At 41.6% G+C, this 15,937-nt stretch overlaps 69 non-coding genes across 69 annotated transcripts; all 69 read left to right on the top strand.

Moving 5' to 3' along the window:
* The first annotated feature begins 4 nt into the window (after positions 1-4).
* On the top strand, positions 5-77 carry Trnav-uac. Its single transcript has one exon. It is a non-coding gene; the product is annotated as a tRNA-Val (tRNA).
* An 83-nt stretch (positions 78-160) lies between these two features.
* Trnav-cac lies at positions 161-233 on the top strand. The gene has a single exon. It is a non-coding gene; the product is annotated as a tRNA-Val (tRNA).
* A 324-nt stretch (positions 234-557) lies between these two features.
* Trnav-aac lies at positions 558-630 on the top strand. Its single transcript has one exon. It is a non-coding gene; the product is annotated as a tRNA-Val (tRNA).
* Positions 631-710: 80 nt separating this feature from the next.
* On the top strand, positions 711-783 carry Trnav-uac. The gene has a single exon. It is a non-coding gene; the product is annotated as a tRNA-Val (tRNA).
* A 234-nt stretch (positions 784-1,017) lies between these two features.
* Positions 1,018-1,090, top strand: Trnav-aac. The gene has a single exon. It is a non-coding gene; the product is annotated as a tRNA-Val (tRNA).
* Positions 1,091-1,170: 80 nt separating this feature from the next.
* On the top strand, positions 1,171-1,243 carry Trnav-gac. The gene has a single exon. It is a non-coding gene; the product is annotated as a tRNA-Val (tRNA).
* A 234-nt stretch (positions 1,244-1,477) lies between these two features.
* Trnal-aag lies at positions 1,478-1,550 on the top strand. Its single transcript has one exon. It is a non-coding gene; the product is annotated as a tRNA-Leu (tRNA).
* An 80-nt stretch (positions 1,551-1,630) lies between these two features.
* Positions 1,631-1,703, top strand: Trnav-uac. Its single transcript has one exon. It is a non-coding gene; the product is annotated as a tRNA-Val (tRNA).
* An 81-nt stretch (positions 1,704-1,784) lies between these two features.
* Trnav-aac lies at positions 1,785-1,857 on the top strand. Its single transcript has one exon. It is a non-coding gene; the product is annotated as a tRNA-Val (tRNA).
* A 165-nt stretch (positions 1,858-2,022) lies between these two features.
* On the top strand, positions 2,023-2,095 carry Trnav-uac. The gene has a single exon. It is a non-coding gene; the product is annotated as a tRNA-Val (tRNA).
* A 163-nt stretch (positions 2,096-2,258) lies between these two features.
* Positions 2,259-2,331, top strand: Trnav-uac. The gene has a single exon. It is a non-coding gene; the product is annotated as a tRNA-Val (tRNA).
* A 323-nt stretch (positions 2,332-2,654) lies between these two features.
* On the top strand, positions 2,655-2,727 carry Trnav-aac. Its single transcript has one exon. It is a non-coding gene; the product is annotated as a tRNA-Val (tRNA).
* An 80-nt stretch (positions 2,728-2,807) lies between these two features.
* Positions 2,808-2,880, top strand: Trnav-uac. Its single transcript has one exon. It is a non-coding gene; the product is annotated as a tRNA-Val (tRNA).
* Positions 2,881-2,961: 81 nt separating this feature from the next.
* On the top strand, positions 2,962-3,034 carry Trnav-cac. The gene has a single exon. It is a non-coding gene; the product is annotated as a tRNA-Val (tRNA).
* Positions 3,035-3,207: 173 nt separating this feature from the next.
* On the top strand, positions 3,208-3,280 carry Trnav-uac. The gene has a single exon. It is a non-coding gene; the product is annotated as a tRNA-Val (tRNA).
* A 164-nt stretch (positions 3,281-3,444) lies between these two features.
* Trnav-uac lies at positions 3,445-3,517 on the top strand. The gene has a single exon. It is a non-coding gene; the product is annotated as a tRNA-Val (tRNA).
* A 164-nt stretch (positions 3,518-3,681) lies between these two features.
* Positions 3,682-3,754, top strand: Trnav-aac. The gene has a single exon. It is a non-coding gene; the product is annotated as a tRNA-Val (tRNA).
* An 81-nt stretch (positions 3,755-3,835) lies between these two features.
* Trnav-uac lies at positions 3,836-3,908 on the top strand. Its single transcript has one exon. It is a non-coding gene; the product is annotated as a tRNA-Val (tRNA).
* Positions 3,909-4,296: 388 nt separating this feature from the next.
* Positions 4,297-4,369, top strand: Trnav-uac. The gene has a single exon. It is a non-coding gene; the product is annotated as a tRNA-Val (tRNA).
* An 81-nt stretch (positions 4,370-4,450) lies between these two features.
* Positions 4,451-4,523, top strand: Trnav-cac. Its single transcript has one exon. It is a non-coding gene; the product is annotated as a tRNA-Val (tRNA).
* Positions 4,524-4,687: 164 nt separating this feature from the next.
* Trnav-uac lies at positions 4,688-4,760 on the top strand. Its single transcript has one exon. It is a non-coding gene; the product is annotated as a tRNA-Val (tRNA).
* A 228-nt stretch (positions 4,761-4,988) lies between these two features.
* Trnav-aac lies at positions 4,989-5,061 on the top strand. The gene has a single exon. It is a non-coding gene; the product is annotated as a tRNA-Val (tRNA).
* Positions 5,062-5,295: 234 nt separating this feature from the next.
* On the top strand, positions 5,296-5,368 carry Trnal-aag. The gene has a single exon. It is a non-coding gene; the product is annotated as a tRNA-Leu (tRNA).
* Positions 5,369-5,448: 80 nt separating this feature from the next.
* Positions 5,449-5,524, top strand: Trnav-aac. Its single transcript has one exon. It is a non-coding gene; the product is annotated as a tRNA-Val (tRNA).
* A 228-nt stretch (positions 5,525-5,752) lies between these two features.
* On the top strand, positions 5,753-5,825 carry Trnal-aag. Its single transcript has one exon. It is a non-coding gene; the product is annotated as a tRNA-Leu (tRNA).
* Positions 5,826-5,905: 80 nt separating this feature from the next.
* Trnav-uac lies at positions 5,906-5,978 on the top strand. The gene has a single exon. It is a non-coding gene; the product is annotated as a tRNA-Val (tRNA).
* Positions 5,979-6,059: 81 nt separating this feature from the next.
* Trnav-aac lies at positions 6,060-6,132 on the top strand. The gene has a single exon. It is a non-coding gene; the product is annotated as a tRNA-Val (tRNA).
* A 165-nt stretch (positions 6,133-6,297) lies between these two features.
* Positions 6,298-6,370, top strand: Trnav-uac. The gene has a single exon. It is a non-coding gene; the product is annotated as a tRNA-Val (tRNA).
* A 79-nt stretch (positions 6,371-6,449) lies between these two features.
* On the top strand, positions 6,450-6,522 carry Trnav-cac. The gene has a single exon. It is a non-coding gene; the product is annotated as a tRNA-Val (tRNA).
* A 330-nt stretch (positions 6,523-6,852) lies between these two features.
* Trnav-uac lies at positions 6,853-6,925 on the top strand. The gene has a single exon. It is a non-coding gene; the product is annotated as a tRNA-Val (tRNA).
* An 81-nt stretch (positions 6,926-7,006) lies between these two features.
* Trnav-aac lies at positions 7,007-7,079 on the top strand. The gene has a single exon. It is a non-coding gene; the product is annotated as a tRNA-Val (tRNA).
* A 165-nt stretch (positions 7,080-7,244) lies between these two features.
* Trnav-uac lies at positions 7,245-7,317 on the top strand. The gene has a single exon. It is a non-coding gene; the product is annotated as a tRNA-Val (tRNA).
* A 79-nt stretch (positions 7,318-7,396) lies between these two features.
* Trnav-cac lies at positions 7,397-7,469 on the top strand. Its single transcript has one exon. It is a non-coding gene; the product is annotated as a tRNA-Val (tRNA).
* Positions 7,470-7,798: 329 nt separating this feature from the next.
* Positions 7,799-7,871, top strand: Trnav-aac. The gene has a single exon. It is a non-coding gene; the product is annotated as a tRNA-Val (tRNA).
* Positions 7,872-8,036: 165 nt separating this feature from the next.
* Trnav-uac lies at positions 8,037-8,109 on the top strand. Its single transcript has one exon. It is a non-coding gene; the product is annotated as a tRNA-Val (tRNA).
* Positions 8,110-8,346: 237 nt separating this feature from the next.
* On the top strand, positions 8,347-8,419 carry Trnav-aac. The gene has a single exon. It is a non-coding gene; the product is annotated as a tRNA-Val (tRNA).
* A 165-nt stretch (positions 8,420-8,584) lies between these two features.
* Trnav-uac lies at positions 8,585-8,657 on the top strand. The gene has a single exon. It is a non-coding gene; the product is annotated as a tRNA-Val (tRNA).
* Positions 8,658-8,740: 83 nt separating this feature from the next.
* Positions 8,741-8,813, top strand: Trnav-cac. Its single transcript has one exon. It is a non-coding gene; the product is annotated as a tRNA-Val (tRNA).
* A 169-nt stretch (positions 8,814-8,982) lies between these two features.
* Trnav-cac lies at positions 8,983-9,055 on the top strand. Its single transcript has one exon. It is a non-coding gene; the product is annotated as a tRNA-Val (tRNA).
* Positions 9,056-9,136: 81 nt separating this feature from the next.
* Trnav-aac lies at positions 9,137-9,209 on the top strand. Its single transcript has one exon. It is a non-coding gene; the product is annotated as a tRNA-Val (tRNA).
* A 165-nt stretch (positions 9,210-9,374) lies between these two features.
* Positions 9,375-9,447, top strand: Trnav-uac. The gene has a single exon. It is a non-coding gene; the product is annotated as a tRNA-Val (tRNA).
* Positions 9,448-9,530: 83 nt separating this feature from the next.
* Positions 9,531-9,603, top strand: Trnav-cac. Its single transcript has one exon. It is a non-coding gene; the product is annotated as a tRNA-Val (tRNA).
* Positions 9,604-9,927: 324 nt separating this feature from the next.
* Trnav-aac lies at positions 9,928-10,000 on the top strand. Its single transcript has one exon. It is a non-coding gene; the product is annotated as a tRNA-Val (tRNA).
* Positions 10,001-10,080: 80 nt separating this feature from the next.
* On the top strand, positions 10,081-10,153 carry Trnav-uac. Its single transcript has one exon. It is a non-coding gene; the product is annotated as a tRNA-Val (tRNA).
* An 80-nt stretch (positions 10,154-10,233) lies between these two features.
* Positions 10,234-10,306, top strand: Trnav-aac. The gene has a single exon. It is a non-coding gene; the product is annotated as a tRNA-Val (tRNA).
* Positions 10,307-10,386: 80 nt separating this feature from the next.
* Positions 10,387-10,459, top strand: Trnav-gac. Its single transcript has one exon. It is a non-coding gene; the product is annotated as a tRNA-Val (tRNA).
* Positions 10,460-10,693: 234 nt separating this feature from the next.
* Trnal-aag lies at positions 10,694-10,766 on the top strand. Its single transcript has one exon. It is a non-coding gene; the product is annotated as a tRNA-Leu (tRNA).
* An 80-nt stretch (positions 10,767-10,846) lies between these two features.
* Trnav-uac lies at positions 10,847-10,919 on the top strand. The gene has a single exon. It is a non-coding gene; the product is annotated as a tRNA-Val (tRNA).
* Positions 10,920-11,000: 81 nt separating this feature from the next.
* On the top strand, positions 11,001-11,073 carry Trnav-aac. Its single transcript has one exon. It is a non-coding gene; the product is annotated as a tRNA-Val (tRNA).
* A 323-nt stretch (positions 11,074-11,396) lies between these two features.
* Positions 11,397-11,469, top strand: Trnav-aac. Its single transcript has one exon. It is a non-coding gene; the product is annotated as a tRNA-Val (tRNA).
* An 80-nt stretch (positions 11,470-11,549) lies between these two features.
* Trnav-uac lies at positions 11,550-11,622 on the top strand. Its single transcript has one exon. It is a non-coding gene; the product is annotated as a tRNA-Val (tRNA).
* Positions 11,623-11,703: 81 nt separating this feature from the next.
* Positions 11,704-11,776, top strand: Trnav-cac. The gene has a single exon. It is a non-coding gene; the product is annotated as a tRNA-Val (tRNA).
* Positions 11,777-11,945: 169 nt separating this feature from the next.
* On the top strand, positions 11,946-12,018 carry Trnav-uac. Its single transcript has one exon. It is a non-coding gene; the product is annotated as a tRNA-Val (tRNA).
* A 164-nt stretch (positions 12,019-12,182) lies between these two features.
* Trnav-uac lies at positions 12,183-12,255 on the top strand. Its single transcript has one exon. It is a non-coding gene; the product is annotated as a tRNA-Val (tRNA).
* Positions 12,256-12,419: 164 nt separating this feature from the next.
* On the top strand, positions 12,420-12,492 carry Trnav-aac. The gene has a single exon. It is a non-coding gene; the product is annotated as a tRNA-Val (tRNA).
* Positions 12,493-12,731: 239 nt separating this feature from the next.
* On the top strand, positions 12,732-12,804 carry Trnav-aac. Its single transcript has one exon. It is a non-coding gene; the product is annotated as a tRNA-Val (tRNA).
* An 80-nt stretch (positions 12,805-12,884) lies between these two features.
* On the top strand, positions 12,885-12,957 carry Trnav-uac. The gene has a single exon. It is a non-coding gene; the product is annotated as a tRNA-Val (tRNA).
* Positions 12,958-13,038: 81 nt separating this feature from the next.
* Trnav-cac lies at positions 13,039-13,111 on the top strand. The gene has a single exon. It is a non-coding gene; the product is annotated as a tRNA-Val (tRNA).
* A 169-nt stretch (positions 13,112-13,280) lies between these two features.
* Positions 13,281-13,353, top strand: Trnav-uac. The gene has a single exon. It is a non-coding gene; the product is annotated as a tRNA-Val (tRNA).
* Positions 13,354-13,517: 164 nt separating this feature from the next.
* Positions 13,518-13,590, top strand: Trnav-uac. The gene has a single exon. It is a non-coding gene; the product is annotated as a tRNA-Val (tRNA).
* A 164-nt stretch (positions 13,591-13,754) lies between these two features.
* Positions 13,755-13,827, top strand: Trnav-aac. The gene has a single exon. It is a non-coding gene; the product is annotated as a tRNA-Val (tRNA).
* Positions 13,828-13,908: 81 nt separating this feature from the next.
* Trnav-uac lies at positions 13,909-13,981 on the top strand. The gene has a single exon. It is a non-coding gene; the product is annotated as a tRNA-Val (tRNA).
* A 388-nt stretch (positions 13,982-14,369) lies between these two features.
* Trnav-uac lies at positions 14,370-14,442 on the top strand. The gene has a single exon. It is a non-coding gene; the product is annotated as a tRNA-Val (tRNA).
* An 81-nt stretch (positions 14,443-14,523) lies between these two features.
* Trnav-cac lies at positions 14,524-14,596 on the top strand. The gene has a single exon. It is a non-coding gene; the product is annotated as a tRNA-Val (tRNA).
* A 164-nt stretch (positions 14,597-14,760) lies between these two features.
* Positions 14,761-14,833, top strand: Trnav-aac. Its single transcript has one exon. It is a non-coding gene; the product is annotated as a tRNA-Val (tRNA).
* A 228-nt stretch (positions 14,834-15,061) lies between these two features.
* Positions 15,062-15,134, top strand: Trnav-aac. Its single transcript has one exon. It is a non-coding gene; the product is annotated as a tRNA-Val (tRNA).
* A 234-nt stretch (positions 15,135-15,368) lies between these two features.
* On the top strand, positions 15,369-15,441 carry Trnal-aag. Its single transcript has one exon. It is a non-coding gene; the product is annotated as a tRNA-Leu (tRNA).
* Positions 15,442-15,521: 80 nt separating this feature from the next.
* On the top strand, positions 15,522-15,597 carry Trnav-aac. Its single transcript has one exon. It is a non-coding gene; the product is annotated as a tRNA-Val (tRNA).
* Positions 15,598-15,824: 227 nt separating this feature from the next.
* Positions 15,825-15,897, top strand: Trnal-aag. Its single transcript has one exon. It is a non-coding gene; the product is annotated as a tRNA-Leu (tRNA).
* Positions 15,898-15,937: the final 40 nt, after the last annotated feature.

Here is a 15,937-nt window from a genome sequence, read left to right as displayed (position 1 = left end):
TGAAGTTTCCGTAGTGTAGTGGTTATCACGTCTGCTTTACACGCAGAAGGTCCCCAGTTCGAGCCTGGGCGGAAACATTTTGTTATTTTTTTTTTTGCGGATTGGGTAAAATATGATGACATCAAATGACACCGCATTTAATAGGAGAGATAATCGTGAAGTTTCCGTAGTGTAGTGGTTAGCACGTCTGCCTCACACGCAGAAGGTCCCCAGTTCGAGCCTGGGCGGAAACATTATTTACATTTTTTGCCGTTGGTGCATCTATATGATGACAGCGAATGCAACCGCATTTAATTAGGGAGCCTGGGCGGGAATATATATATATTTATATAATTTTTGCGGATGGGGTACAATATGATGACATCAAATGACACCGCATTTAATAGGAGAGATAATCGTGAAGTTTCCGTAGTGTAGTGGTTATCACGTCTGCTTTACACACAGAAGGTCCCCTTTTCGAGCCTGGGCGGAAAGGTTTTGTTATTTTTTTTTTGCGGATGGGGTACAATATGATGACATCAAATGTCACTGCATTTAATAGGAGAGAAAATCGTTAAGTGTCCGTAGTGTAGTGGTTATCACATCTGCCTAACACGCAGAAGGTCCCCAGTTCGAGCCTGGGCGGAAACATTTTATTATTTTTTTTGCGGATGGGGTACAATATGATGACATCAAATGACACCGCATTTAATAGGAGAGAAAATCGTGAAGTTTCCGTAGTGTAGTGGTTATCACGTCTGCTTTACACGCAGAAGGTCCCCAGTTCGAGCCTGGGCGGAAACATTTTGTTATTTTTTTTTGCGGATAGGGTACAATATGATGACGTCAAATTACACCGCATTTAATAGGGGATAAAGACGTGAAGTTTCCGTAGTGTAGTGTTTATCACGTCTGCTTTACACGCAGAAGGTCCCAAGTTCGAGCGCTGCCGGGACATTTTTTAAATTTTTTTGCCGTTGGTGCATCGATATGATGACATCGAATGAAAACGAATTTAATAGGAGAGAAAATTGTGAAGTTTCCGTAGTGTAGTGGTTATCACGTCTGCCTAACACGCAGAAGGTCCCCAGTTCGAGCCTGGGCGGAAACATTTTATTATTTTTTTTGCGGATGGGGTACAATATGATGACATCAAATGACACCGCATGTAATAGTAGAGAAAATCGTGAAGTTTCCGTAGTGTAGTGGTTATCACGTCTGCTTGACACGCAGAAGGTCCCCAGTTTGAGCCTGGGCGGAAACATTATTTTAATTTTTTTGCCGTTTGTGCATCCATATGATGACATCGAATAAAACCGCATTTAATAGGAGAGTTAATCGTGAAGTTTCTGTAGTGTAGTTTTTATAAAGTTTGCTTCACACGCAGAAGGTCCCAAGTTCGAGCCCCGCCGGGACATTTTTTTATTTTTTTTGCCGTTGGTGCATCGATATGATGACATCGAATGAAAACGAATTTAATAGGAGAGAAAATCGTAAAGTTTCCGTAGTGTAGTTGTTATCACGTCTGCCTAAGACGCAGAAGGTCCCCAGTTCTAGCCTGGGCGGAAATATTTTATTATTTTTTTTGCGGATGGGGTACATTATGATGACATCAAATGACACCGCATTTAATAGGAGAGAAAATCGTGAAGTTTCCGTAGTGTAGTGGTTATCACGTCTGCTTTACACGCAGAAGGTCCCCAGTTCGAGCCTGGGCGGAAACATTTTGTTATTTTTTTTTGCGGATGGGGTACAATATGATGACATCAAATGACACCGCATTTAATAGGAGAGATAATCGTGAAGTTTCTGTAGTGTAGTGGTTATCACGTCTGCCTAACACGCAGAAGGTCCCCTGTTCGAGCCTGGGCGGAAACATTATTTAAATCTTTTGCCGTTGGTGCATCCATACGATGACATCGAATGCAACCGCATTTAATTAGGGAGCCTGGGCGGGAATATATATATATATTTTTTTTGCGGATGGGGTACAATATGATGACATCAAATGACACTGCATTTAATAGGAGAGATAATCGTGAAGTTTCCGTAGTGTAGTGGTTATCACGTCTGCTTTACACGCAGAAGGTCCCAAGTTCGAGCCTGGGCGGAAACATTATTTTAATTTTTTTGGCGTTGGTGCATCCATATGATGACATCGAATAAAACCGAATTTAATTAGGTAGCTTGGGAGGAAATATTTTGTTATTTTTTTGCGGATGGTGTACAATATGATGACATCAAATGACACCGCATTTAATAGGAGAGAAAATCGTGAAGTTTCCGTAGTGTAGTGGTTATCACGTCTGCTTTACACGCAGAAGGTCCCCAGTTCGAGCCTGGGCGGAAACATTATTTACATTTTTTGCCGTTGGTGCATCCATATGATGACATCGAATGCAACCGCATTTAATTAGGGAGCCTGGGCGGGAATATATATATATATATATTTTGCGGATGGGGTACAATATGATGACATCAAATGACACCGCATTTAATAGGAGAGATAATCGTGAAGTTTCCGTAGTGTAGTGGTTATCACGTCTGCTTTACACACAGAAGGTCCCCTTTTCGAGCCTGGGCGGAAACGTTTTGTTATTTTTTTTTTTTTGCGGATGGGGTACAATATGATGACATCAAATGTCACTGCATTTAATAGGAGAGAAAATCGTGAAGTGTCCGTAGTGTAGTGGTTATCACATCTGCCTAACACGCAGAAGGTCCCCAGTTCGAGCATGGGCGGAAACATTTTATTATTTTTTTTGCGGATGGGGTACAATATGATGACATCAAATGACACCGCATTTAATAGGAGAGAAATTCGTGAAGTTTCCGTAGTGTAGTGGTTATCACGTCTGCTTTACACGCAGAAGGTCCCTAGTTCGAGCCTGGGCGGAAACATTTTGTTATTTTTTTTTGCGGATGGGGTACAATATGATGACATCAAATGACACCGCATTTAATAGGAGAGATAATCGTGAAGTTTCCGTAGTGTAGTGGTTATCACGTCTGCCTCACACGCAGGAGGTCCCCAGTTCGAGCCTGGGCGGAAACATTATTTTAATTTTTTGCCGTTGGTGCATCCATATGATGACATCGGATGTAACCGCATTTAATTAGGGAGCCTGGGCTGAAATATATATATATATATATATATTTTTTTTACGGATGGGGTACAATATGATGACATCAAATGACACCGCATTTAATAGGAGAGATAATAGTGAAGTTTCCGTAGTGTAGTGGTTATCACGTCTGCTTTACACGCAGAAGGTCCCCAGTTCGAGCCTGGGCTGAAACATTATTTAAATCTTTTGCCGTTGGTGCATCCATATGATGAAATCGAATAAAACCGAATTTAATTAGGGAGCCTGGGCGGAAACATTTTGTTATTTTTTTTTGAGGACGGGGTACAATATGATGACATCAAATGACACCGCATTTAATAGGAGAGATAATAGTGAAGTTTCCGTAGTGTAGTGGTTATCACGTCTGCTTTACACGCAGAAGGTCCCCAGTTCGAGCCTGGGCTGAAACATTATTTAAATCTTTTGCCGTTGGTGCATTTATATGATGACATCGAATAAAACCGAATTTAATTAGGGAGCCTGGGCGGAAACATTTTGTTATTTTTTTTTGAGGACGGGGTACAATATGATGACATCAAATGACACCGCATTAAATAAGAGAGATAATCGTGAAGTTTCCGTAGTGTAGTGGTTATCACGTCTGCCTAACACGCAGAAGGTCCCCAGTTCGAGCCTGGGCGAAAACATTTTGTTATTTTTTTTTGCGGATGGGGTACAATATGATGACATCAAATGACACCGCATTTAAAAGGAGAGAAAATCGTGAAGTTTCCTTAGTGTAGTGGTTATCACGTCTGCTTTACACGCAGAAGGTCCCCAGTTCGAGCCTGGGCGGAAACAAAGTTTTTTTTTTGCCTAAGGGGTACAATATGATGACATCAAATGACACCGCATTTAATAGGAGAGATAATCGTGAAGTTTCCGTAGTGTAGTGGTTATCACGTCTGCTTTACACACAGAAGGTCCCCTTTTCGAGCCTGGGCGGAAACGTTTTGTTATTTTTTCTTTTTTGCGGATGGGGTACAATATGATGACATCAAATGTCACTGCATTTAATAGGAGAGAAAATCGTGAAGTGTCCGTAGTGTAGTGGTTATCACATCTGCCTAACACGCAGAAGGTCCCCAGTTCTAGCATGGGCGGAAACATTTTATTATTTTTTTTGCGGATGGGGTACAATATGATGACATCAAATGACACCGCATTTAATAGGAGAGAAATTCGTGAAGTTTCCGTAGTGTAGTGGTTATCACGTCTGCTTTACACGCAGAAGGTCCCCAGTTCGAGCCTGGGCGGAAACATTTTGTTATTTTTTTTTGCGGATTGGGTACAATATGATGACATCAAATGACACCGCATTTAATAGGAGAGATAATCGTGAAGTTTCCGTAGTGTAGTGGTTATCACGTCTGCCTCACACGCAGAAGGTCCCCAGTTCGAGCCTGGGCTGAAACATTATTTAAATCTTTTGCCGTTGGTGCATCCATATGATGACATCGAATAAAACCGAATTTAATTAGGGAGCCTGGGCGGAAACATTTTGTTATTTTTTTTTGAGGACGGGGTACAATATGATGACATCAAATGACACCGCATTTAATAAGAGAGATAATCGTGAAGTTTCCGTAGTGTAGTGGTTATCACGTCTGCCTTACACGCAGAAGGTCCCCAGTTCGAGCCTGGGCGGAAACATTTTTTTTTTGCCTATGGGGTACAATATGATGACGTCAAATGACACCGCATTTAATTGGGGAGAAAGTCGTGAAGTTTCCGTAGTGTAGTGTTTATCACGTCTGCTTTACAAGAAGAAGGTCCCAAGTTCGAGCCCCGCCGGGACATTTTTTTAAATTTCTTTGCCGTTGGTGGATCGATATGATGACATCGAATGAAAACGAATTTAATAGGAGAGAAAATTGTGAAGTTTCCGTAGTGTAGTGGTTATCACGTCTGCCTAACACGCAGAAGGTCCCCAGTTTGAGCCTGGGCGGAAACATTATTTTAATTTTTTTGCAGTTTGTGCATCCATATGATGACATCGAATAAAACCGCATTTAATAGGAGAGTTAATCGTGAAGTTTCTGTAGTGTAGTTTTTATCAAGTTTGCTTCACACGCAGAAGGTCCCAAGTTCGAGCCCCGCCGGGACATTTTTTAAATTTTTTTGCCGTTGGTGCATCGATATGACGACATCGAATGAAAACGAATTCAATAGGAGAGAAAATCGTAAAGTTTCCGTAGTGTAGTTGTTATCACGTCTGCCTAAGACGCAGAAGGTCCCCAGTTCGAGCCTGGGCGGAAACATTTTATTATTTTTTTTGTGGATGGGGTACAATATGATGACATCGAATGACACCACATTTAATAGGAGAGATAATCGTGAAGTTTTTTCTGTAGTGTAGTGGTTATCACGTCTGCCTAACACGCAGAAGGTCCCCAGTTCGAGCCTGGGCGGAAACATTTTTTTTTTGCCTATGGGGTACAATATGATGACGTTAAATTACACCGCATTTAATAGGGGAGAAAGTCGTGAAGTTTCCTGTAGTGTAGTGTTTATCACGTCTTCTTTACACGCAGAAGGTCCCAAGTTCGAGCCCCGCCGGGACATTTTTTAAATTTTTTTGCCGTTGGTGCATCGATATGACGACATCGAATGAAAACGAATTTAATAGGAGAGAAAATCGTAAAGTTTCCGTAGTGTAGTTGTTATCACGTCTGCCTAAGACGCAGAAGGTCCCCTGTTCGAGCCTGGGCGGAAACATTTTATTATTTTTTTTGTGGATGGGGTACAATATGATGACATCAAATGACACCGCATTTAATAGGAGAGAAAATCGTGAAGTTTCCGTAGTGTAGTGGTTATCACGTCTGCTTTACACGCAGAAGGTCCCCAGTTCGAGCCTGGGCGGAAACATTTTGTTATTTTTTTTTGCGGATGGGGTACAATATGATGACATCAAATGACACCGCATTTAATAGGAGAGATAATCGTGAAGTTTCTGTAGTGTAGTGGTTATCACGTCTTCCTAACACGCAGAAGGTCCCCTGTTCGAGCCTGGGCGGAAACATCATTTAAATCTTTTGCCGTTGGTGCATCCATATGATGACATCGAATGCAACCGCATTTAATTAGGGAGCCTGGGCGGGAATATATATATATTTTTTTTTTGCGGATGGGGTACAATATGATGACATCAAATGACACTGCATTTAATAGGAGAGATAATCGTGAAGTTTCCGTAGTGTAGTGGTTATCACGTCTGCTTTACACGCAGAAGGTCCCCAGTTCGAGCCTGGGCGGAAACATTTTGTAATTTTTTTGCGGATTGGGTACAATATGATGACATCAAATGACACCGCATTTAATAGGAGAGATAATCGTGAAGTTTCCGTAGTGTAGTGGTTAGCACGTCTGCCTCACACGCAGAAGGTCCCCAGTTCGAGCCTGGGCGGAAACATTATTTACATTTTTTGCCGTTGGTGCATCCATATGATGACAGCGAATGCAACCGCATTTAATTAGGGAGCCTGGGCGGGAATATATATATATATATATATATATATATTTTGCGGATGGGGTACAATATGATGACATCAAATGACACCGCATTTAATAGGAGAGATAATCGTGAAGTTTCCGTAGTGTAGTGGTTATCACGTCTGCTTTACACACAGAAGGTCCCCTTTTCGAGCCTGGGCGGAAAGGTTTTGTTATTTTTTTTTTGCGGATGGGGTACAATATGATGACATCAAATGACACTGCATTTAATAGGAGAGATAATCGTGAAGTTTCCGTAGTGTAGTGGTTATCACGTCTGCTTTACACGCAGAAGGTCCCCAGTTCGAGCCTGGGCGGAAACATTTTGTTATTTTTTTTTGCGGATGGGGTACAATATGATGACATCAAATGACACCGCATTTAATAGGAGAGATAATCGTGAAGTTTCTGTAGTGTAGTGGTTATCACGTCTTCCTAACACGCAGAAGGTCCCCTGTTCGAGCCTGGGCGGAAACATCATTTAAATCTTTTGCCGTTGGTGCATCCATATGATGACATCGAATGCAACCGCATTTAATTAGGGAGCCTGGGCGGGAATATATATATATTTTTTTTTTGCGGATGGGGTACAATATGATGACATCAAATGACACTGCATTTAATAGGAGAGATAATCGTGAAGTTTCCGTAGTGTAGTGGTTATCACGTCTGCTTTACACGCAGAAGGTCCCCAGTTCGAGCCTGGGCGGAAACATTTTGTAATTTTTTTGCGGATTGGGTACAATATGATGACATCAAATGACACCGCATTTAATAGGAGAGATAATCGTGAAGTTTCCGTAGTGTAGTGGTTAGCACGTCTGCCTCACACGCAGAAGGTCCCCAGTTCGAGCCTGGGCGGAAACATTATTTACATTTTTTGCCGTTGGTGCATCCATATGATGACAGCGAATGCAACCGCATTTAATTAGGGAGCCTGGGCGGGAATATATATATATATATATATATATATATTTTGCGGATGGGGTACAATATGATGACATCAAATGACACCGCATTTAATAGGAGAGATAATCGTGAAGTTTCCGTAGTGTAGTGGTTATCACGTCTGCTTTACACACAGAAGGTCCCCTTTTCGAGCCTGGGCGGAAACATTTTGTTATTTTTTTTTGCGGATGGGGTACAATATGATGACATCAAATGACACAGCATTTAATAGGAGAGATAATCGTTAAGTTTCCGTAGTGTAGTGGTTATCACGTCTTCCTAACACGCAGAAGGTCCCCTGTTCGAGCCTGGGCGGAAACATTATTTAAATCTTTTGCCGTTGGTGCATCCATATGATGACATCGAATGCAACCGCATTTAATTAGGGAGCCTGGGCGGGAATATATATATATTTTTTTTTTGCGGATGGGGTACAATATGATGACATCAAATGACACTGCATTTAATAGGAGAGATAATCGTGAAGTTTCCGTAGTGTAGTGGTTATCACGTCTGCTTTACACGCAGAAGGTCCCCAGTTCGAGCCTGGGCGGAAACATTTTGTTATTTTTTTTTTTGCGGATTGGGTAAAATATGATGACATCAAATGACACCGCATTTAATAGGAGAGATAATCGTGAAGTTTCCGTAGTGTAGTGGTTATCACGTCTGCTTTACACACAGAAGGTCCCCTTTTCGAGCCTGGGCGGAAACATTTTGTTATTTTTTTTTGCGGATGGGGTACAATATGATGACATCAAATGACACAGCATTTAATAGGAGAGATAATCGTTAAGTTTCCGTAGTGTAGTGGTTATCACGTCTTCCTAACACGCAGAAGGTCCCCTGTTCGAGCCTGGGCGGAAACATTATTTAAATCTTTTGCCGTTGGTGCATCCATATGATGACATCGAATGCAACCGCATTTAATTAGGGAGCCTGGGCGGGAATATATATATATTTTTTTTTTGCGGATGGGGTACAATATGATGACATCAAATGACACTGCATTTAATAGGAGAGATAATCGTGAAGTTTCCGTAGTGTAGTGGTTATCACGTCTGCTTTACACGCAGAAGGTCCCCAGTTCGAGCCTGGGCGGAAACATTTTGTTATTTTTTTTTTTGCGGATTGGGTAAAATATGATGACATCAAATGACACCGCATTTAATAGGAGAGATAATCGTGAAGTTTCCGTAGTGTAGTGGTTAGCACGTCTGCCTCACACGCAGAAGGTCCCCAGTTCGAGCCTGGGCGGAAACATTATTTACATTTTTTGCCGTTGGTGCATCTATATGATGACAGCGAATGCAACCGCATTTAATTAGGGAGCCTGGGCGGGAATATATATATATATATATAATTTTTGCGGATGGGGTACAATATGATGACATCAAATGACACCGCATTTAATAGGAGAGATAATCGTGAAGTTTCCGTAGTGTAGTGGTTATCACGTCTGCCTCACACGCAGAAGGTCCCCAGTTCGAGCCTGGGCGGAAACATTTTGTTATTTTTTTTTGCGGATGGGGTACAATATGATGACATCAAATGACACAGCATTTAATAGGAGAGATAATCGTTAAGTTTCCGTAGTGTAGTGGTTATCACGTCTTCCTAACACGCAGAAGGTCCCCTGTTCGAGCCTGGGCGGAAACATTATTTAAATCTTTTGCCGTTGGTGCATCCATATGATGACATCGAATGCAACCGCATTTAATTAGGGAGCCTGGGCGGGAATATATATATATTTTTTTTTTGCGGATGGGGTACAATATGATGACATCAAATGACACTGCATTTAATAGGAGAGATAATCGTGAAGTTTCCGTAGTGTAGTGGTTATCACGTCTGCTTTACACGCAGAAGGTCCCCAGTTCGAGCCTGGGCGGAAACATTTTGTTATTTTTTTTTTTGCGGATTGGGTAAAATATGATGACATCAAATGACACCGCATTTAATAGGAGAGATAATCGTGAAGTTTCCGTAGTGTAGTGGTTAGCACGTCTGCCTCACACGCAGAAGGTCCCCAGTTCGAGCCTGGGCGGAAACATTATTTACATTTTTTGCCGTTGGTGCATCTATATGATGACAGCGAATGCAACCGCATTTAATTAGGGAGCCTGGGCGGGAATATATATATATATATATAATTTTTGCGGATGGGGTACAATATGATGACATCAAATGACACCGCATTTAATAGGAGAGATAATCGTGAAGTTTCCGTAGTGTAGTGGTTATCACGTCTGCTTTACACACAGAAGGTCCCCTTTTCGAGCCTGGGCGGAAAGGTTTTGTTATTTTTTTTTTGCGGATGGGGTACAATATGATGACATCAAATGTCACTGCATTTAATAGGAGAGAAAATCGTTAAGTGTCCGTAGTGTAGTGGTTATCACATCTGCCTAACACGCAGAAGGTCCCCAGTTCGAGCCTGGGCGGAAACATTTTATTATTTTTTTTGCGGATGGGGTACAATATGATGACATCAAATGACACCGCATTTAATAGGAGAGAAAATCGTGAAGTTTCCGTAGTGTAGTGGTTATCACGTCTGCTTTACACGCAGAAGGTCCCCAGTTCGAGCCTGGGCGGAAACATTTTGTTATTTTTTTTGCGGATTGGGTACAATATGATGACATCAAATGACACCGCATTTAATAGGAGAGAAAATTGTGAAGTTTCCGTAGTGTAGTGGTTATCACGTCTGCCTAACACGCAGAAGGTCCCCAGTTCGAGCCTGGGCGGAAACATTTTATTATTTTTTTTGCGGATGGGGTACAATATGATGACATCAAATGACACCGCATGTAATAGTAGAGAAAATCGTGAAGTTTCCGTAGTGTAGTGGTTATCACGTCTGCTTGACACGCAGAAGGTCCCCAGTTTGAGCCTGGGCGGAAACATTATTTTAATTTTTTTGCCGTTTGTGCATCCATATGATGACATCGAATAAAACCGCATTTAATAGGAGAGTTAATCGTGAAGTTTCTGTAGTGTAGTTTTTATAAAGTTTGCTTCACACGCAGAAGGTCCCAAGTTCGAGCCCCGCCGGGACATTTTTTTATTTTTTTTGCCGTTGGTGCATCGATATGATGACATCGAATGAAAACGAATTTAATAGGAGAGAAAATCGTAAAGTTTCCGTAGTGTAGTTGTTATCACGTCTGCCTAAGACGCAGAAGGTCCCCAGTTCTAGCCTGGGCGGAAATATTTTATTATTTTTTTTGCGGATGGGGTACATTATGATGACATCAAATGACACCGCATTTAATAGGAGAGAAAATCGTGAAGTTTCCGTAGTGTAGTGGTTATCACGTCTGCTTTACACGCAGAAGGTCCCCAGTTCGAGCCTGGGCGGAAACATTTTGTTATTTTTTTTTGCGGATGGGGTACAATATGATGACATCAAATGACACCGCATTTAATAGGAGAGATAATCGTGAAGTTTCCGTAGTGTAGTGGTTATCACGTCTGCCTAACACGCAGAAGGTCCCCTGTTCGAGCCTGGGCGGAAACATTATTTAAATCTTTTGCCGTTGGTGCATCCATATGATGACATCGAATGCAACCGCATTTAATTAGGGAGCCTGGGCGGGAATATATATATATATATATTTTGCGGATGGGGTACAATATGATGACATCAAATGACACCGCATTTAATAGGAGAGATAATCGTGAAGTTTCCGTAGTGTAGTGGTTATCACGTCTGCTTTACACACAGAAGGTCCCCTTTTCGAGCCTGGGCGGAAACGTTTTGTTATTTTTTTTTTTTTGCGGATGGGGTACAATATGATGACATCAAATGTCACTGCATTTAATAGGAGAGAAAATCGTGAAGTGTCCGTAGTGTAGTGGTTATCACATCTGCCTAACACGCAGAAGGTCCCCAGTTCGAGCATGGGCGGAAACATTTTATTATTTTTTTTGCGGATGGGGTACAATATGATGACATCAAATGACACCGCATTTAATAGGAGAGAAATTCGTGAAGTTTCCGTAGTGTAGTGGTTATCACGTCTGCTTTACACGCAGAAGGTCCCTAGTTCGAGCCTGGGCGGAAACATTTTGTTATTTTTTTTTGCGGATGGGGTACAATATGATGACATCAAATGACACCGCATTTAATAGGAGAGATAATCGTGAAGTTTCCGTAGTGTAGTGGTTATCACGTCTGCCTCACACGCAGGAGGTCCCCAGTTCGAGCCTGGGCGGAAACATTATTTTAATTTTTTGCCGTTGGTGCATCCATATGATGACATCGGATGTAACCGCATTTAATTAGGGAGCCTGGGCTGAAATATATATATATATATATTTTTTTTACGGATGGGGTACAATATGATGACATCAAATGACACCGCATTTAATAGGAGAGATAATAGTGAAGTTTCCGTAGTGTAGTGGTTATCACGTCTGCTTTACACGCAGAAGGTCCCCAGTTCGAGCCTGGGCTGAAACATTATTTAAATCTTTTGCCGTTGGTGCATCCATATGATGACATCGAATAAAACCGAATTTAATTAGGGAGCCTGGGCGGAAATATTTTGTTATTTTTTTTTGAGGACGGGGTACAATATGATGACATCAAATGACACCGCATTTAATAGGAGAGATAATAGTGAAGTTTCCGTAGTGTAGTGGTTATCACGTCTGCTTTACACGCAGAAGGTCCCCAGTTCGAGCCTGGGCTGAAACATTATTTAAATCTTTTGCCGTTGGTGCATCCATATGATGACATCGAATAAAACCGAATTTAATTAGGGAGCCTGGGCGGAAACATTTTGTTATTTTTTTTTGAGGACGGGGTACAATATGATGACATCAAATGACACCGCATTAAATAAGAGAGATAATCGTGAAGTTTCCGTAGTGTAGTGGTTTTCACGTCTGCCTAACACGCAGAAGGTCCCCAGTTCGAGCCTGGGCGGAAACATTTTGTTATTTTTTTTTGCGGATGGGGTACAATATGATGACATCAAATGACACCGCATTTAAAAGGAGAGAAAATCGTGAAGTTTCCTTAGTGTAGTGGTTATCACGTCTGCTTTACACACAGAAGGTCCCCTTTTCGAGCCTGGGCGGAAACGTTTTGTTATTTTTTTTTTTTTGCGGATGGGGTACAATATGATGACATCAAATGTCACTGCATTTAATAGGAGAGAAAATCGTGAAGTGTCCGTAGTGTAGTGGTTATCACATCTGCCTAACACGCAGAAGGTCCCCAGTTCGAGCATGGGCGGAAACATTTTATTATTTTTTTTGCGGATGGGGTACAATATGATGACATCAAATGACACCGCATTTAATAGGAGAGAAATTCGTGAAGTTTCCGTAGTGTAGTGGTTATCACGTCTGCTTTACACGCAGAAGGTCCCTAGTTCGAGCCTGGGCGGAAACATTTTGTTATTTTTTTTTGCGGATGGGGTACAATATGATGACATCAAATGACACCGCATTTAATAGGAGAGATAATCGTGAAGTTTCCGTAGTGTAGTGGTTATCACGTCTGCCTCACACGCAGGAGGTCCCCAGTTCGAGCCTGGGCGGAAACATTATTTTAATTTTTTGCCGTTGGTGCATCCATATGATGACATCGGATGTAACCGCATTTAATTAGGGAGCCTGGGCTGAAATATATATATATATATATTTTTTTTACGGATGGGGTACAATATGATGACATCAAATGACACCGCATTTAATAGGAGAGATAATAGTGAAGTTTCCGTAGTGTAGTGGTTATCACGTCTGCTTTACACGCAGAAGGTCCCCAGTTCGAGCCTGGGCTGAAACATTATTTAAATCTTTTGCCGTTGGTGCATCCATATGATGACATCGAATAAAACCGAATTTAATTAGGGAGCCTGGGCGGAAACATTTTGTTATTTTTTTTTGAGGACGGGGTACAATATGATGACATCAAATGACACCGCATTTAATAGGAGAGATAATAGTGAAGTTTCCGTAGTGTAGTGGTTATCACGTCTGCTTTACACGCAGAAGGTCCCCAGTTCGAGCCTGGGCTGAAACATTATTTAAATCTTTTGCCGTTGGTGCATCCATATGATGACATCGAATAAAACCGAATTTAATTAGGGAGCCTGGGCGGAAACATTTTGTTATTTTTTTTTGAGGACGGGGTACAATATGATGACATCAAATGACACCGCATTAAATAAGAGAGATAATCGTGAAGTTTCCGTAGTGTAGTGGTTATCACGTCTGCCTAACACGCAGAAGGTCCCCAGTTCGAGCCTGGGCGGAAACATTTTGTTATTTTTTTTTGCGGATGGGGTACAATATGATGACATCAAATGACACCGCATTTAAAAGGAGAGAAAATCGTGAAGTTTCCTTAGTGTAGTGGTTATCACGTCTGCTTTACACGCAGAAGGTCCCCAGTTCGAGCCTGGGCGGAAACAAAGTTTTTTTTTTGCCTAAGGGGTACAATATGATGACATCAAATGACACCGCATTTAATAGGAGAGATAATCGTGAAGTTTCCGTAGTGTAGTGGTTATCACGTCTGCTTTACACACAGAAGGTCCCCTTTTCGAGCCTGGGCGGAAACGTTTTGTTATTTTTTCTTTTTTGCGGATGGGGTACAATATGATGACATCAAATGTCACTGCATTTAATAGGAGAGAAAATCGTGAAGTGTCCGTAGTGTAGTGGTTATCACATCTGCCTAACACGCAGAAGGTCCCCAGTTCTAGCATGGGCGGAAACAGTTTATTATTTTTTTTGCGGATGGGGTACAATATGATGACATCAAATGACACCGCATTTAATAGGAGAGAAATTCATGAAGTTTCCGTAGTGTAGTGGTTATCACGTCTGCTTTACACGCAGAAGGTCCCCAGTTCGAGCCTGGGCGGAAACATTTTGTTATTTTTTTTTGCGGATGGGGTACAATATGATGACATCAAATGACACCGCATTTAATAGGAGAGATAATCGTGAAGTTTCCGTAGTGTAGTGGTTATCACGTCTGCCTCACACGCAGAAGGTCCCCAGTTCGAGCCTGGGCTGAAACATTATTTAAATCTTTTGCCGTTGGTGCATCCATATGATGACATCGAATAAAACCGAATTTAATTAGGGAGCCTGGGCGGAAACATTTTGTTATTTTTTTTTGAGGACGGGGTACAATATGATGACATCAAATGACACCGCATTTAATAAGAGAGATAATCGTGAAGTTTCCGTAGTGTAGTGGTTATCACGTCTGCCTAACACGCAGAAGGTCCCCAGTTCGAGCCTGGGCGGAAACATTTTTTTTTTGCCTATGGGGTACAATATGATGACGTCAAATGACACCGCATTTAATTGGGGAGAAAGTCGTGAAGTTTCCGTAGTGTAGTGTTTATCACGTCTGCTTTACAAGAAGAAGGTCCCAAGTTCGAGCCCCGCCGGGACATTTTTTTAAATTTCTTTGCCGTTGTTGGATCGATATGATGACATCGAATGAAAACGAATTTAATAGGAGAGAAAATTGTGAAGTTTCCGTAGTGTAGTGGTTATCACGTCTGCCTAACACGCAGAAGGTCCCCAGTTTGAGCCTGGGCGGAAACATTATTTTAATTTTTTTGCAGTTTGTGCATCCATATGATGACATCGAATAAAACCGCATTTAATAGGAGAGTTAATCGTGAAGTTTCTGTAGTGTAGTTTTTATCAAGTTTGCTTCACACGCAGAAGGTCCCAAGTTCGAGCCCCGCCGGGACATTTTTTAAATTTTTTTGCCGTTGGTGCATCGATATGTCGACATCGAATGAAAACGAATTTAATAGGAGAGAAAATCGTAAAGTTTCCGTAGTGTAGTTGTTATCACGTCTGCCTAAGACGCAGAAGGTCCCCAGTTCGAGCCTGGGCGGAAACATTTTATTATTTTTTTTGTGGATGGGGTACAATATGATGACATCGAATGACACCACATTTAATAGGAGAGATAATCGTGAAGTTTTTTCTGTAGTGTAGTGGTTATCACGTCTGCCTAACACGCAGAAGGTCCCCAGTTCGAGCCTGGGCGGAAACATTTTTTTTTTGCCTATGGGGTACAATATGATGACGTCAAATTACACCGCATTTAATAGGGGAGAAAGTCGTGAAGTTTCCGTAGTGTAGTGTTTATCACGTCTTCTTTACACGCAGAAGGTCCCAAGTTCGAGCCCCGCCGGGACATTTTTTAAATTTTTTTGCCGTTGGTGCATCGATATGACGACATCGAATGAAAACGAATTTAATAGGAGAGAAAATCGTAAAGTTTCCGTAGTGTAGTTGTTATCACGTCTGCCTAAGACGCAGAAGGTCCCCAGTTCGAGCCTGGGCGGAAACATTTTATTATTTTTTTTGTGGATGGGGTACAATATGATGAC

This window comes from Nematostella vectensis, chromosome 7, assembly GCF_932526225.1.
Source record: "Nematostella vectensis chromosome 7, jaNemVect1.1, whole genome shotgun sequence".
Taxonomy (NCBI): Eukaryota; Metazoa; Cnidaria; class Anthozoa; order Actiniaria; family Edwardsiidae; genus Nematostella; species Nematostella vectensis.
This window is presented reverse-complemented; position numbering and strand designations above follow the sequence as displayed.